The 18,045-nt window shown below is 41.3% G+C and overlaps 1 protein-coding gene across 1 annotated transcript in view; it reads left to right on the plus strand.

Moving 5' to 3' along the window:
- The window catches only part of rnf213b (ring finger protein 213b), a 109,144-nt gene that overhangs the window by 64,990 nt on the left and 26,109 nt on the right, over nt 1–18,045 (plus strand).

Here is an 18,045-nt window from a genome sequence, read left to right on the forward strand (position 1 = left end):
AAAGCAACATGTGATAACATGAATCTTTTTCACATCTGAAATTTCACGTGAAATCATGTGGTTTTTCTGTAAGGGGAATTCATCAGATACAATGGTTCAAGTCAAATCACAGTACAATAAAATACTTACATGCAGGTTGACTCTCGACAATGCGACCTAATAAGAAAAATCAATGGAATTATACAAATTAGCTCAATAGAATAAAAATAGTGTACATTTGAAGAAATATTAATACAGGGAAGGCACTCAACAATTTACAGTAGGATATTTACACATGTGGCGGGGAGCAGGAATGGAGAGCAGTGTTGAATTGTGCAATAAGTTGTGGAATAATAGTATACACTCCCCTCCATATCTATTTGGACAGTGAGGCTATTAAATCACATTTGGCTCTATACTCCAGCATTTTAGATTTGAGATAGAATGTTGTCTTTATCCTCACCATAGCAACCACGGTGCTTGGCCTATACTGTAGTCTCAGTCGGTATTAGATAGAACATCGCGACCCCACCCGCCTGTGGGGAAAACAACCTGTGGTTACCTAGGTTACGCCATTGGCTCACAGCAAAAACCTGACCTTTTTAAAATTTTGGGGCGTGGTTGAGGGGGATTCCTTATTATTACGTGAATATCGACTCGGAGTATGGAAGCGCGTGGGGGAAAGGGCTGTGGGAAAAAGATCCCGAATCTCCTCATTGCCCCCCAGCAAATTTAGGCTATTGTTTATATGTGTATTTCACACTACATTGAGGTAAAAATCGGAGGATAATGATTGTATGGATTTCAACCCCAACACATTTTCATGTCATCGTCACCAATCAACTGCATTACAGTTAAAACCGACTTTGACTACCACCACGGATTTCTGTATGCAAGCTATGCTAACCAACTTATATGAATGGAAGTTAGCATTTAGAAGTCACTTCTTCTAAACCTGAAAAGGTACAACTTCTAAATGTTATGCTGCGAAAAAGCTAAATATATCCAAATTGGACTTAAGTAACCACATTGTGGGCCTGTTACAATACATAAATCATGACGGATTTGACGAATATCCACTTTGTTAGATCAGATTGGTTGAATGTGTGTAACGCATCCATTAGGCGACAGTACAGAATGTCAGCTTTTATTTGAGTGTATTTTCTTATGTATCTGTTTTACCGTTTAGAAATGAAAGCACTTTATGTTTCTAGTCCCCCCATTTGAAGAAGTCATAACCCGCTGATCAATGTCTAAATGGGTTGACATGATAGCACAGCTGAAACGAACACAGCTTGTTTCCAAAGCTGAGCAGGGTACATAAAAGTAGGCAATTCTCCCGAGTGGCGCAGTGGTCTAAGGCACTGCATCGCAGGGCTAGCTGTGCCACTAGAGATCCTGGTTCGAATCCAGGCTCTGTCGTAGCCGGCCGCGACCGGGAGACCCATGGGGCGGCGCACAATTGGCCCAGCGTCGTCCAGGGTAGGGGAGGGAATGGCCGGCAGGGATGTAGCTCAGTTGGTAGAGCATGGTGTTTGCAACGCCAGGGTTGTGGGTTCGATTCCCACGGGGGGCCAGTATGAATTTTTTTTTAAAAATTATGCACTCACTAACTGTAAGTCGCTCTGGATAAGAGCGTCTGCTAAAGGACTAAAATGTAAATGTAAATGCATCTGGATGGTAGACTCGTTCTCACTGAAGTGCATTTTCCCTTGTATACCAGTAGGAGTCACTGTTCAGGCAGGAATCGTTGGACTGTGGCTTTGCATTTTATTTCAATATTCCTCTTTATTTAGGTTGATGGCATGACGTTGAAACAATGATGTCGATTCAAACATACCATTTTACTATCAACATTGAATCAAGGTAAAATAAAATGTATAATCAAATATGAAATTCAACATAATTTCCACGACCCAATATACTGTATAATGAATATAGAATACAAAATATTTTTTGCATTTCTATGTGGAATTTTCAACGCAATTTCAATGTATACATAGTTGTGATGATTATGTTGAAATTAGATTGATGTAACAACCTGTTAGTCAGTTTAAGTCAATGTATTTAAGTTGAAGTTTTACCATAATTACAATGTTTACAATGCTGGTTGAAATTAAATATAAACAGTACTGGTTGATGACTTTTTTCAAATCCACTGTATTTTCCACTTAGATTGCACGTCACAATACGTTGACAATTTACGTTGAAATAATGTTGATTCAACCAGTGGGAAGTATTTGGACAAATTAATGTATAGTGTATTAAAGTAGTAAAAAGTGTAGTAATTGGTCCCATATTCCTAGCACACAATGACTCCATCAAGCTTGTGACTCTACAAACTTGTTGGATGCATTTGCAGTTTGTTTCGGTTGTGTTTTGAATTATGTTTTGCCCAATAGGAACTGAATGGTGAATAATGTCTTGTGCCATTTTGGACTCACTTTTATTGTAAGTAAGAATAGAAGATGTTTCTGAACACTTCTATAATATAATATGGGATCAAATACTACTCTTTTGACTACTTTGAAACATTATAAGTACATTTGTCCAAATACTTATGACTTTTTCACATCGGGGGACTAGATACATAAAGTGCTTTAATTTCTAAACAGTAAAACAGATATGTATGAAAATACACTCAAATAAAAGTTTACATGCTGTACTCTTATTTAGAAGCTCGATCTCACACGTGGGACCAGTACGAAAAAGTACATAAATGACTAATGTAAGTCGCTCTGGATAAGAACGTCTGCTAAATTACAAAAATGTACAGTAAATGTTAAATGTACTGTCGTCTCATATGGCACATTTGATCTCAAATCCAAAATGCTGGAGTATAGAGAAACATTTTACATTTTGGCTTCACCGTCCAATTAGAAATGGAGGGTAGTGGAAGTCCAATGGCAGCAGTCATGGTGTGTAGATATAGTTCTCACACCCAGTAGAACATTCTGAACCTTTCTTCTCCCACACATTTCACTTACATCTGGTTAGGGCAACAGGTGTTTTTCCAGTTTGCATTCTGGCTAGGCATGATGATTAAGAACAATGCTCTTTGAGATGCCCTACGAAAGCCACCATCCCTCATCGTGCACAGTCTATTCCATCATTCATTTTGCGTGCCTGCAGTGCATGACATTGCTCTCAACCATGAATGTCAAGATTCTTAACATGAACTAAAATATTATTATTTTTCATCATAGCTACATTCCATCTTATTACGGGTGGGTGTAATCCTGAATGCTGATTGGTTAAAACTGCATTCCAGCCGGTGTCTATTCCACAAGTTGCCACTGGCTAAATATATGACGTTAAAATGCCTATTTACTCTGTTCCATCTGACTGTGCAATCCACTGTTTCATCAGCCCAGCCAGGCAACTTATAAACTTGATCTCCACTATAAAAAGCATCTAGACATTATATCACATTTATTTTAGACTAACATTTCGTTTTCAACAGCGGAGATTTGTATAAACCTCGCTGTCTGTCTATCCGACATTTGCAACATTGTTTCAATATTGAAATTCGATCTCCTGCTGTCGTGTAGTAATGAACGTGTCAGGACCAGACAGACAGGCAGGCAGCGTTTCTCATCCAGTCGAAATCATGAATCAGCTGGCATCATTTTATGGATATATACAAAAAAAGGTCAAATTGAAAAAAGGTCAAACGAAACGCAGCTAATTTGCAGTCTTTCCAGCTTCAGTTTTTAGTGATTGTGTTACTGTAGCTGTGTTGTTGGCTAGCTCCTCTGAACAACAGTGTCCTGACGAGTGAGCACGTTTTCTATGTCAGTCGAAATCGCGCCTCATTAGCTCATTGTTATGGATGTATCCAAATAAATGTCACTAGAAAACAGCTTAAACAAATGCAAATGCAGCTACTTTGCTGTTATTCTGGCTGCACTTTTAAAAATATTTTTTATATATATAATATGTTTATTATTTTCCAATAAAAAAAGACATAAAAAAAGACAGCGATACAAACATTGACATTCATTGTACTGTTGAATGGGATGGCAAATTTAGAGGACAGAATAAAACTTAACTCACACATACAAAAATAAAATAAAAAATCCTATTAGGTGGTACATATTATAAGAAGACAGCATATAGTCATTACAAACAGTGTAGTTAAGCCAAAAATAAATATTGAGTGGAGTACAGCACAGAGTAGCAGCATAGCATCAACCCAGTTATGAAGCGGGACTAGACCATTTATCCAGTATTGGCTGCCATATTTAGTAAAACATTAGACTTCTATTGGAGGTATTGTATCGAATCTTTTCCATATGCATTACACTCCCTAAATCCCGTAACCACATTTCAAAGGTAGTAATATGAGCCTTTTGGCTAATAGAGTACAAAGAGAGACAGCCTTCCCTTCCTGGTTATTCCCATCAACTGTACCAAACAGAGCGATCAATGGGTCTGGGGCTATAACTCTATCAAAGGCTTTAGATAAGTCATCAAAAATGAGAGCCCAGTAAACATGTAACTTAAGACAAGTGGGTAAAAGTCCCCTCATCCTGCTTGCACCTCTCACACAGTGGTGAGGTGTCTGGGAATATTTTACACAATTTCATTTTTTGAGTAATGTAACCTGTGTATCACCTTAAACTGAACAAGGTTGTGTCTGGCATTCACTGAAGTGTGGTTTATATTCCTGAAAGCTTTTACCCAGTCCTCATCTGAGATTTCTGAACCAAGTTCCTGCTCCCATGCCCGTTTAATAGTGTCTGTGGAGACCTCTATGTGGGCCTGTAGCACATCATCAAGTCTGGAGACCGACCCTTTTGAATGTGGTTTGAGAAGGATAAGGCTATCTAATGTAGGATTATTTGGCTTAATGCCATACTCTGGGATATGTGTCCTTAAGAAATTCCTGATTTGGAGGTACCTGAAAAGATTTGTTGCTAGCATGTTAAACTTACCCTGTAATTGTTGAAATGAAGCTAAATGAACATCAATGTATAAGTTACCGATTGTTGTGAGCCCCTTCTCCCTCCACTGTGAAAACACCATATCATCCAATGCAGGGTGGAAAGCATGATTCAGGCAAATTGGGCTGTCAATGTATACAGTGGGTATGTTAAGAAAATACCTAATCTGTTTCCAGAACCTAAGAGTGTGACAAATAACTGGGTTAGAGACATAAGTGGCTTTTTTCACATATGCTGGGCTATTAACAAGTGCAGGGAGTGAGGAACGTTGACAGGAGGCCTGTCCATCAAAAGCCATGAAGGCATATAATTATGTCGGATCCCAGGTAAACTTTCCCTCCAGAAAGACACAATGTTCAGATTAGCAGCCCAATAATACAGTTTAACGTGAGGAAGGCCAAAACCCCCCTCTTGTACTTGCATAAATGCTTCTTTAAATTTCTGTCTCCCTTGTTATCCCATAAGAATGGAATTACTATTGAATCCAGTTTCTTAAAATAGCTTTGTGGTATGAAATTGGGTAGACATTGGAAGAGGTAAAGAAACCTGGGTAGGACAACCATTTTAATAGTGTTTATACGACCAACCAAGGAGATAGGAAGGGTTTTCCAAAAATCTATATTTTGTTTAAGCTAATGAATTTTCATGTCCCAATTCGTTTTCAATAGCTGATCAAGTTTTCTTGTCACTACAATGCGAAGGCTTGTGAACTTGTCCATCACTGTTCTAAATGGGTAGATTGCAGAAATTGCATATCCACAGGCCGTGATATCGGCATCAATTCGCTTTTTTGCCAGTTTATCTTGTTGCCAGAGAAGAAGCCAAATGTATTCATCAAGTTAAGGGGGGAATAGACGTTTTAGGCTTGGATAACAAAAAGGAACATCGTCTGCATAGAGGGACATTTTGTGCTGCGTGTCTTTTATTTTAACGGGAGCTACATCGGCACGTACACGAATGAGAGTAGCAAGGGGATCCATGGCTATAGCGAAGAGAGCAGGCGAAATAGGGCAACCCTGTCGGCAGCCTTTGAACAGGTGAAATGACTGTGACATCTCCTGATTGGTTACCACGGATGTCATTGGGTGTGCATAAATAATTATTATCCAATTAATACATTCCCTTCCAAACCCGAAATGCTCCAGAACCGACATATACTTCCACTCAATCTGATCAAACGCCTTCTCTGCGTCAAGAGCAATTACCACTGCCTCAACTTTATTATCATGATACATTACGTTTAAAAGGCGTCTCAAATTGTAGTATATACAGTGGGGGGAAAAAGTATTTAGTCAGCCACCAATTGTGCAAGTTCTCCCACTTAAAAAGATGAGAGAGGCCTGTAATTTTCATCATAGGTACATGTCAACTATGACAGACAAATTGAGAATTTTTTTCTCTCCAGATAATCACATTGTAGGATTTTTTATGAATTTATTTGCAAATTATGGTGGAAAATAAGTATTTGGTCAATAACAAAAGTTTCTCAATACTTTGTTATATACCCTTTGTTGGCAATGACACAGGTCAAACGTTTTCTGTAAGTCTTCACAAGGTTTTCACACACTGTTGCTGGTATTTTGGCCCATTCCTCCATGCAGATCTCCTCTAGAGCAGTGATGTTTTGGGGCTGTCGCTGGGCAACACGGACTTTCAACTCCCTCCAAAGATTTTCTATGGGGTTGAGATCTGGAGACTGGCTAGGCCACTCCAGGACCTTGAAATGCTTCTTATGAAGCCACTCCTTCGTTGTCCGGGCGGTGTGTTTGGGATCATTGTCATGCTGAAAGACCCAGCCACGTTTCATCTTCAATGCCCTTGCTGATGGAAGGAGATTTTCACTCAAAATCTCACGATACATGGCCCCATTCATTCTTTCCTTTACACGGATCAGTCGTCCTGGTCCCTTTGCAGAAAAACAGCCCCAAAGCATGATGTTTCCACCCCCATGCTTCACAGTAGGTATGGTGTTCTTTGGATGCAATACTTTTTTCCCCCACGGTATGTCGGCCTGGGATAAAACCTGTCTGGTCAGGGTGTATGATGTCAGAAACATATTTTTTCAATCGGTTTGCCAATATCTTTGTCAACACCTTATTTTCTATGGGGAGCAACGACACCGGGCGATAAGACTACATCTCCATGGAATCTCTATCTTTTTTTCAAGATCAGTATAGTAGCCTCATACAGTGTTTGTGGGAGTTTGGCATTTTCTTTGGAATGTTTAAACATTCGCAACATAAGTGGGGCGAGACTGGCACAGGACTTCTTATAGAATTCTATTACATATCCATCGGGCCCAGGGGCCTTGCTGTTTGGAAATTGTACTGTGTTAATGTCTTCTAAATTTATCCCGGCATTGAGTGCAGCAGCTGCCCCCCTGTCTAGTTTAGGAAGTTCACATTCAGTATGAAAGCGTTCCATAGTTTGTGGATCAGTAGCATCGCATTTCGATTGATATAGCTCTGAGTAAAACTGTGCAAACCATTTACTAATATCCTGCGGATCTGTTACAATTTTACCATTCTTGTCTTTTATTTTATAAATAGCTCTAGATGCCTGTACATGCCTTAGCTGTCTTGCTAATAATGTATGTGGTTTGTCACCCAGTTCAAAATAACGTTGTTGTGTTCTTGCAAGTAAAGAGCCCACCCGTTTCAAAAGGATGGTATTGTATTCATATTTCAACTTTGTGATCTTCTCAAGGACTGCGTTCGAGGAATTCGTTCTAAAAACGTTCTCCTGTTCCCCTAACTCTCTTTCAATTTCTTTCAGCCTAGTATTGGTGTGTTTCTTCCTTTCCGACGTATATGAAATAATGTAATCTCTAATCACAGCCTTGAGAGTGTCCCAAAGGATAGAGTCGTCAACATCCCCCGTGTTGTTAGCTCCGAGGAAAAAAAGAAACCTGCTCCTTCAAATACTTACAAAAAAGTATAATCTTTCAACAAGTATGCGTCTAAGCGCCACGGTCGCTGACCTGCAGACATATTGTCGAGTTTCAGCACCATGGACAGCTGAGAGTGGTCCGTAATTAGAATCGGGTGATAGGTAACCGACGCAGCTGCTGAAGTTAGTTTGGAGTCCAACAAAAAATAGTCAATTCTGGTATATGACGAAAATAAAGAATAATCCCTATCGACAATGTTAAGGTTTGTCATCAATGTATTTAGACAGACACTGGCATTTGATTGTTGAAGTGACCTTGATAGCTGTTTATCTAAAAGAGGATCTAACGTACAGTGTTCACTCCCCAGCAATGCCAGTATCAGTTTCCCTTTCTCAGTGTCCTCCTGGATCCCAAATATTCGATTGTTCGGGCGTCTTGAATGCAACTCAAGCATTTCCAGTCGGGCTTTCAGGGTTTTTTGTCATTTTTGAACGTTGTGCACTGTTTCTCTATGTCCTGTAGCCTGGCCTCGTGATCAACTGTCGTCTGCTCGACCTCATGCACCCTGCCCTTGGTTGCCTTCACAGTTTCAGTCAAAGACCCAATACTCTTTGAGATATCAGCTAACCTTGTGTCCACCTTCTTGCTTAGTGAGTTTATAGCAGCCAGTAGGTCACTTGGAGTAGGTTCTGTGGGAAGCTCTTGGGAGCTAGCATCTTCAGCTAACTCTTCGTGGGTCGGTAATGTTAAAATCGGTTCATTGTCTCTCATCCAAATTATCTTGTTTAGCTCCCCCTTTTTTGGTGCCTTTTCCCTTTGTCATATTGCCAGACAATGTTTGAAGTTATAGGTGGTGAGAGATTACGATAAATATGAATTTGTATCAAAATTGAGCGGAGCTCTAACAAAACACGTCTATTCCATAGCACGCTCTCTAGCCTACCTGTACTCTCCAGGGTCATCCTCATCCTCCTCCTCCTCGTCCAGGGAGGCCTCTCCCTCAGCAGAATTGCCCTCACCTAGCAGGTGTGTCAAACGTATTTTGCCCCGGGAGCCACATTCGGTCTTCAACGAGGTCTGGAGGGCCGCACAGAATATTGGTTGTATTTCCTCGCTGTCAAAATGTGAAAATAATAGTCTATCCTTCGTTTTTTGGAATTTTCGATGATCCCTGACTGTCTAGCTTTCATTACAGTGATTATTTGCGAGCTGGACACAGTCAAGAAACTGTATGGATGTACGTATATTATATAATTCCTACACAGTTTCGATTTGGTTTTAGTCTAAGTAATATGGGACCAAATACTACACTTAACTACTTTGATACATTATAAGTGAATTTGTCCAAATACTTCTTCACATTGGGTGGGACTAGATACATGAAATGCTTTCATTTCTAAACGGTAAAACAGATACAGTGGGGAGAACAAGTATTTGATACACTGCCATATTTGCAGGTTTTCCTACTTACAAAGCATGTAGAGGGCTGTAAATTTATCATAGGTACACTTCAACTGTGAGAGACGGAATCTAAAACAAAAATCCAGAAAATCACATTGTATGATTTTTAAGTAATTAATTTGCATTTTATTGCATGATATACAGTGGGGGGGGGAAAGTATTTAGTCAGCCACCAATTGTGCAAGTTCTCCCACTTAAAAAGATGAGAGAGGCCTGTAATTTTCATCATAGGTACACGTCAACTATGACAGACAAATTGAGAAGAAAAAAAATCCAGAAAATCACATTGTAGGATTTTTAATGAATTTATTTGCAAATTATGGTGGAAAATAAGTATTTGGTCACCTACAAACAAGCAAGATTTCTGGCTCTCACAGACCTGTAACTTCTTCTTTAAGAGGCTCCTCTGTCCTCCACTCGTTACCTGTATTAATGGCACCTGTTTGAACTTGTTATCAGTATAAAAGACACCTGTCCACAACCTCAAACAGTCACACTCCAAACTCCACTATGGCCAAGACCAAAGAGCTGTCAAAGGACACCAGAAACAAAATTGTAGACCTGCACCAGGCTGGGAAGACTGAATCTGCAATAGGTAAGCAGCTTGGTTTGAAGAAATCAACTGTGGGAGCAATTATTAGGAAATGGAAGACATACAAGACCACTGATAATCTCCCTCGATCTGGGGCTCCACGCTAGATCTCACCCCGTGGGGTCAAAATGATCACAAGAACGGTGAGCAAAAAATCCCAGAACCACACAGGGGAACCTAGTGAATGACCTGCAGAGAGCTGGGACCAAAGTAACAAAGCCTACCATCAGTAACACACTACGCCGCCAGGGACTCAAATCCTGCAGTGCCAGACATGTCCCCCTGCTTAAGCCAGTACATGTCCAGGCCCGTCTGAAGTTTGCTAGAGTGCATTTGGATGATCCAGAAGAGGATTGGGAGAATGTCATATGGTCAGATGAAACCAAAATATAACTTTTTGGTAAAAACTCAACTCGGTCGTGTTTGGAGGACAAAGAATGCTGAGTTGCATCCAAAGAACACCATACCTACTGTGAAGCATGGGGGTGGAAACATCATGCTTTGGGGCTGTTTTTTCTGCAAAGGGACCAGGACGACTGATCCGTGTAAAGGAAAGAATGAATGGGGCCATGTATCGTGAGATTTTGAGTGAAAACCTCCTTCCATCAGCAAGGGCATTGAAGATGAAACGTGGCTGGGTCTTTCAGCATGACAATGATCCCAAACACACCGCCCGGGCAACGAAGGAGTGGCTTCGTAAGAAGCATTTCAAGGTCCTGGAGTGGCCTAGCCAGTCTCCAGATCTCAACCCCATAGAAAATCTTTGGAGGGGAGTTGAAAGTCCGTGTTGCCCAGCGACAGCCCCAAAACATCACTGCTCTAGAGGAGATCTGCATGGAGGAATGGGCCAAAATACCAGCAACAGTGTGTGAAAACCTTGTGAAGACTTACAGAAAACGTTTGACCTGTGTCATTGCCAACAAAGGGTATATAACAAAGTATTGAGAAACTTTTGTTATTGACCAAATACTTATTTTCCACCATAATTTGCAAATAAATTCATAAAAAATCCTACAATGTGATTTTCTGAGAAAATATTTCCCATTCTGTCTGTCATAGTTGACGTGTACCTATGATGAAAATTACAGGCCTCTCTCATCTTTTTAAGTGGGAGAACTTGCACAATTGGTGGCTGACTAAATACTTTTTTCCCCCACTGTAAGTATTTGATCACCTACCAACCAGTAAGAATTCCGGCTCTCACAGACATGTTAGTTTTTCTTCAAGAAGCCCTCCTGTTCTCCACTCATTACCTGTATTAACTGCACCTGTTTGAACTCGTTAACTGTATAAAAGACACCTGTCCACACACTCAATCAAGCAGACTCCAACCTCTCCACAATGGCCAAGACCAGAGAGCTGTGCAAGGTCATCAGGGATAAAATTGTAGACCTGCACAAGGCTGGGATGGGCTCCAGCACAATAGGCAAGCAGCTTGGTGAGAAGGCAACAACTGTTGGCGCAATTATTAGAAAATGGAAGAAGTTCAAGATGACGGTCAATCACCCTCGGTCTGGGGCTCCATGCAAGATCTCACCTCGTGGGGCATCAATGATCATGAGGAAGGTGAGGGATCAGCCCAGAACTACACGGCAGGACCTGGTCAATGACCTGAAGAGAGCTGGGACCACAGTCTCAAAGAAAACCATTAGTAACACACTACGCCGTCATGGATTAAAATCCTGCAGCGCGTGCAAGGTCCCCCTGCTCAAGCCAGCGCATGTCCAGGCCCGTCTGAAGTTTGCCAATGACCATCTGGATGATCCAGAAGAGGAATGGGAGAAGGCCATGTGGTCTGATGAGACAAAAATAGAGCTTTTTGGTCTAAACTCCACTCGCCCTGTTTGGAGGAAGAAGAAGGATGAGTACAACCCCAAGAACACCATCCCAACCGTGAAGCATGGAGGTGGAAACATCATTCTTTGGGGATGCTTTTCTGCAAAGGGGACAGGACGACTGCACCGTATTGAGGGGAGGATGGATGGGGCCATGTATCGCGAGATCTTGGCCAACAACCTCCTTCCCTCAGTAAGAGCATTGAAGATAGGTCGTGGCTGGGTCTTCCAGCATGACAACGACCCGAAACACACAGCCAGGGCAACTAAGGAGTGGCTCCGAAAGAAGCATCTCAAGGTCCTGGAGTGGCCTAGCCAGTCTCCAGACCTGAACCCAATAGAAAATATTTGGAGGGGAGCTGAAAGTCCGTATTGCCCAGCGACAGCCCCCGAAACCTGAAGGATCTGGAGAAGGTCTGTATGGAGGAGTGGGGCAAAATCCCTGCTGCAGTGTGTGCAAACCTGGTCAAGACCTACAGGAAACGTATGATCTCTGTAATTGCAAACAAAGGTTTCTGTACCAAATATTAAGTTCTGCTTTTCTGATGTATCAAATACTTATGTCATGCAATAAAATGCTAATTAATTACTTAAAAATCATACAATGTGATTTTCTGGATTTTTGTTTTAGATTCCGTCTCTCACAGTTGAAGTGTACCTATGATAAAATTACAGACCTCTACATGCTTTGTAAGTAGGAAAACCTGCAAAATCGGCAGTGTATCAAAAACTTGTTTTCCCCACTGTATGTATGAAAATGCCCTCCAATAAAAAGGGACTTCTTATTGAGAAGTTCGATCTCACACGGGGACCAGTACAAAAAAGTATGAAAATGTATGCACTCACTACTCTTAAGTCACTCTGGATAAGAGTGTCTACTTAATGACTGAAATGGAAAATGTTTTGTCGTCTCATATGGCACATTTGGTCTCAAATCCAAAATGCTGGAATATAGAGACACATTTTAAATTTTGGCTTCACTGTCCAATTAGATATGGAGGGGAGTGGAAGTCCAATGGCAGCAGTCATGGTGTGTAGATCTAGTTCTCACACCCAGTAGATCATTCTGAGCCTTTCTACTACCACACATCTCACTTACATCTGGTTAGGGCAACGGGTGTTTTTCCAGTTTGCATTCTGGCTAGGCATGATGACAATGGTCTTCGACACGCCCTACAAAATAATCTGTCACTCATTGTGTACTGTCTAATCCCCCTCAAACTCAACTCTGGAACTCGAAGCCAGTTCCACTGCATTTTTTCATTGTTCCCCTTTAATCAGGGACTGACATAGACCTAGGACACCAGGTGTGTGTTTAATTAATTATCAGGTAGAACAGAAAACCAGCAGGCTCCGGACCTCATAGGGTAAGAGTTGAATACCCCTGCTCTAATCCATCATTCATTTTGACACACCTGCAGTGTATGTCATCGCTGTCATCCATAAATGTCAGGTTTCTTAACAAAAATATTATCCTTTGTCATTGTAGCTACAGTACATTCCACCTTATTTACCTTAATTGAAAAAGACTCATGAGCACCAACATGTTTGGTGTCAAATGAATGCTAAGACTGTATTTTGGTGAAATGAAGGCATAGATACATTTTTCTACCATTTTCCATCTTATAAATTAGGCATAAGTAAAGGCTTTGATTTCTGGATAAACAGATGGAAAAGGGGTCTTAGAAAACATCTACCATAAAAAGTCTTAAAAGGTATCAGAAATACATCATAGCAAAATGATGTTGATGTACAAACCCCTGCCAACTAATATCAACACTTTAATTTAATTTAGGAGAAATTGTTTACATTCTGTAAGTTTAAGAAATATTGCCTTGTGCATTGTAATTCCATTACCAAAAACACACATATTTGAAAGATATTTTCTAATTTCTCTTCCTAATGAAGAGCGAGGATAATGAAAGTTCACAGAAGTAACGGTAGACTTACCAATTAGTTGTAGTGATTTTACTGATATCAATTTTGTTTATGAATTATTAAGTGATTAAAACTTGTAATTCCGTTACCAAATTGGTAACGGAATTACCCCAAAATACCGAATGGACTTACTGCAACTGAATTGGCTACAATGGGAAATCATAATAGTCAAAAACTACAGTTGGGTCACCTACCTCTGTGATCCCTTCCACTGGCATACTATTATGTTCAGCTCATAACTGTTTCCTTTGTCTTTCTGTCGTCTGGTGGTCAAACCAAGAGTGTTAAAATAGTCTGAGTCTGGACAACCCTCCCTCTCTGCCTTTGTCTCTCACTGAGTACAGTACAGTACAGTACTGTACAGTGAGTAGAGCACAACAGAGTACAGTACAATACAGTACAATACAGTAGAGTGAGTAGAGTACAGCAAGGCTATTATAGGATTTATTTCTATTTGTTTTTAAAGATTTGATTTGAAATTCAGTATAGTGTCAGTACATTTTCAGACTTGATTTTACTAGTTTTTATTCAGTTTCAGTTTGATAAAAACATTTGCAAATAGTCTGGTTAGCCATTTCATTAGATGTTCCGGAGTATTATGGCTTGTGGGTAGAAGCTGTTTAGAAGCCTCTTGGACCTAGACTTGGCGCTCCGGTACCGCTTGCCGTGCGGTAGCAGAGAGAACCGTCTATGACTAGGGTGGCTGGAGTCTTTGACCATTTTTAGGGCCTTCCTCTGACACTGCCTGGTATAGAGGTCCTGGATGGCAGGAAGCTTGGCCCCAGTGATGTACTGGGCCGTGATAATGGTGTTGATGTGAGCCATGACCAGCATTTCAAAGCACTTCATGGCTACAGACGTGAGTGCTACGGGTCGGTAGTCATTTAGGCAGGTTACCTTAGTGTTCTTGGGCACAGGGACTATGGTGGTCTGCTTGAAACATATTGGTATTACAGACTCAGACAGGGAGGTTGAAAATGTCAGTGAAGACACTTGCCAGTTGGTCAGCGCATGCTCGGAGTACATGTCCTGGTAATCCGTCTGGCCCTGCGGCCTTGTGAATGTTGACCTGTTTAAAGGTCTTACTCACATCGGCTATGGAGAGCGTGATCACACAGTCATCCGGAACAGCTGATGCTCTCATGCATGTTTCAGTGTTACTTGCCTCGAAGCGAGCATAGAAGTAATTTAGCTCGTCTGGTAGGCTCGTGTCACTGGGCAGCTCGTGGCTGTGCTTCCCTTTGTAGTCTGTAATAGTTTGCAAGCCCTGCCACATCCAACGAGCGTCGTTGCCAGTGTAGTACGATTTGATCATAGTCCTGTTTTGACACTTTGACTTTTTGATGGTTCATCGGAGGGCATAGCGGGAATAATTATAAACTTCTAGGTTAGAGTCCCGCTCCTTGAAAGCGGTAGCTCTACCCTTTAGCTCAGTGCGGATGTTGCCTGTAATCCATGGCTTCTGGTTGGGGTATGTACGTACAGTCACTGTGGGGACGACGTCATTGATGAAGCCAGTGACTGATGTGGCGTTTTCCTGTTTGCTAATGGCCGTATACAGTTCATTGAGTGCGGTCTTAGTGCCAGCATCGGTTTGTGGTGGTAAATAGACAGCTACGAAGAATATAGATGAAAACTCTCTTGGTAGATAGTGTGGTCTATAGCTTATCATGAGATACTCTACTTCAGGCGGGCAAAACCTTGAGACTTCCTTAGTCGACTTTGTCTCGGGCCTAACAACATCCGTGCCAATATATCCAACAAACACCGGCTTCGAGGGCATTATCACTTTTATACAACGGGTTACCAACATATTCAAATAATGATTGACATATTTTCAATAAAAACATTATTTTGATTAATTTATTCGTACTATTTCATCCTTCCACAAGATTTAGTCCCGACACAAATCTAGGGTTGCTAGAGACGCGACCCAGACATTCAGTCTTTTTGTTCTGTATTTATGGATACGACCCAGTCATTCAGTCTTTTGATCTGTATCTATAGACGCGACCCAGTCGTTCGTTGTAAATGTTCCATAGCCATACTGGCTGGGAAAGTTCTTATCCCTTGCTTGCTAGCTAGCCAACTACAGCTAATTTACAGTTACGTCAAAAGGTTCAGCCAGAAATAACAGCCAGCAAAGTAGCTGCATTTGCATTTGTTTAAGCTATTTTCTACTGACATTTATTTGGATACATCCATAACAAATTTTATTTTTTATTATTATTTTTTATTTTTTATTTCACCTTTATTTAACCAGGTAAGCCAGTTGAGAACAAGTTCTCATTTACAACTGCGACCTGGCCAAGATAAAGCATAGCAGTGCGATAAAAACAACAACACAGAGTTACATATGGGGTAAAACAAAACATAAAGTCAAAAAAATACAACAGAAAATATATATACAGTGTGTGCAAATGTAGCAAGTTATGGAGGTAAGGCAATAAATAGGATATTGTGCAAAATAATTACAATTAGTATTAACACTGGAATGCTAGATGTGCAAGAGATGATGTGCAAAATAGAGATACTGGGGTGCAAAAGAGCAAAATAAATAACAATATAGGGATCAGGTAGTTGGGTGGGCTAATTTCAGATGGGCTGTGTACAGGTGCAGTGATCGGTAAGGTGCTCTGACAACTGATGCTTAAAGTTAGTGAGGGAGATAAGAGTCTCCAGCTTCAGAGATTTTTGCAATTCGTTCCAGTCATTGCTAGCAGAGAACTGGAAGGAATGGCGGCCAAAGGAGGTGTTGGCTTTGGGAATGACCAACAATCAGCCTATGATGCGCGACTTTGCCTGGCAGAGAAAATGTGCTCTCTTGTCACAACACTGTTCAGACAAAAGAAAGGCAATCCATGACATTCATTTGAGCTGATTTTAATAAATGAAACCATACATTCTCTTTGTTATCCACCACAGCTGACATAGCTATAGCTACTTCTTGTATGTCACATTTATCTGTACATTCCCCTGGATGGTGCATTGGTTGAAATATCTGTCGTAGTCTGTGCTACTACTTCTGCTGCCTTGCTTCAGCCTTTTGGGTGTTGATGGTGCTGCACTGTTCTCTTTGTTTTCAGCCAGGATGTTTCTCCAGCGTTTTCTGTCAGTCAGTGAGGGACGCCAGTAGCTATGGAGCGAACCTTCGCACCGATGCCCACTCACTGACATCATGTCCCTTGCTTCTAAACCAGCATTGGCCAGTTTCTGGACTGTCGTGGTCCTGATGCTGTGATTTGTGTATGTTGTTTTTCCCGCTGCCCTGCAGATCCTGGGTAGAAGTGCTGCCAGATAGTTCAAGCCCATTGGCTCTGACGTGTACCATATCGGGTCCCCGATACACTCTCCTCTCCTTGGGTGGAGATAAAATGCAAGGGCGTTACTCCAGGCATTTCGATAGATATTTCTCCAGTGATGCCACCGGGCATAGTGGGTTCCCTGGCTGCTCGAACATGAATCCACTCTTGGACTCCATGCCCCTCTCCCTTGGGTCCAGATTATTCTTTGTGGCCTCGTTATATGCAAGAGTGGCGTATCTGAGAGAGGGAATGCGTTGTTATAATATTGTTTTCCAGTAGCCTAATTATGAGTGCAACTTAGAAATAACACAAACAGGCTATGAACAACATACCCTAGAACGTTCTCATCTGTTTTTACGAGGAATGAGTTGGGCTTTAGTTGTCTGTTCCCCTCTTTTCCTCCTCGACCCAGATGTAACTGGTCGAACCACACTTTCTGAACCAGACCCCTTGATGTACCGGGATTCAGAGCCTGGGAGTTTTGGAGCTGGGCCATGTCCTTATCGGTGATGGGAGGGTTGCTGTTTGTAATATAATTTCCTTGCCTTCTTAGCTGTTTGATGTTTCCCAGAAATGCATGAATCGAGGTGGTACATTCAGTGTCCATCATAAGCTGTGACCAATGAGTGCGTCATTTAGAAACTGGTTGAGCCCACTCCAGAGGGCCAGGTAGCTGCTTATACTGTACTCCCCCTTCCCATTTCCTACATTTCCATAAAACTGTCGGAGAAGGATGTTAAACTCTTCCTTAGTGACAGTTTTGAAGTCAACAACATTTTTCTTCTCTGCTAGCCACCCTCGAAGCACCGCACAGCCCAGTTTGTATTCTTAACAGTGTTTTTTTCGTTGCGTCTTTTCTCTAGGTCATTCAATGCAGTATCCCCCAAATCTGCATACCTGGGTATTATTGCCATCTCTTTTTCCCATTCATCCATAGTCATGCTGCCGAAAATATTTTTCAAAAATGTGCCACTCATCCGTTTTAGTTTTCGCAACAAAGTATCGATTTAGCCAGTCAAATGAAAAAAAGTTGTATGTTGCTATGACAACCAGCTAAATTTGCTGTCTGTCTCCTTCAGACACATTGGCTTTATATGGG

The sequence above is a fragment of the Coregonus clupeaformis genome, unplaced genomic scaffold, assembly GCF_020615455.1.
Source record: "Coregonus clupeaformis isolate EN_2021a unplaced genomic scaffold, ASM2061545v1 scaf0080, whole genome shotgun sequence".
NCBI classification, from domain to species: Eukaryota; Metazoa; Chordata; class Actinopteri; order Salmoniformes; family Salmonidae; genus Coregonus; species Coregonus clupeaformis.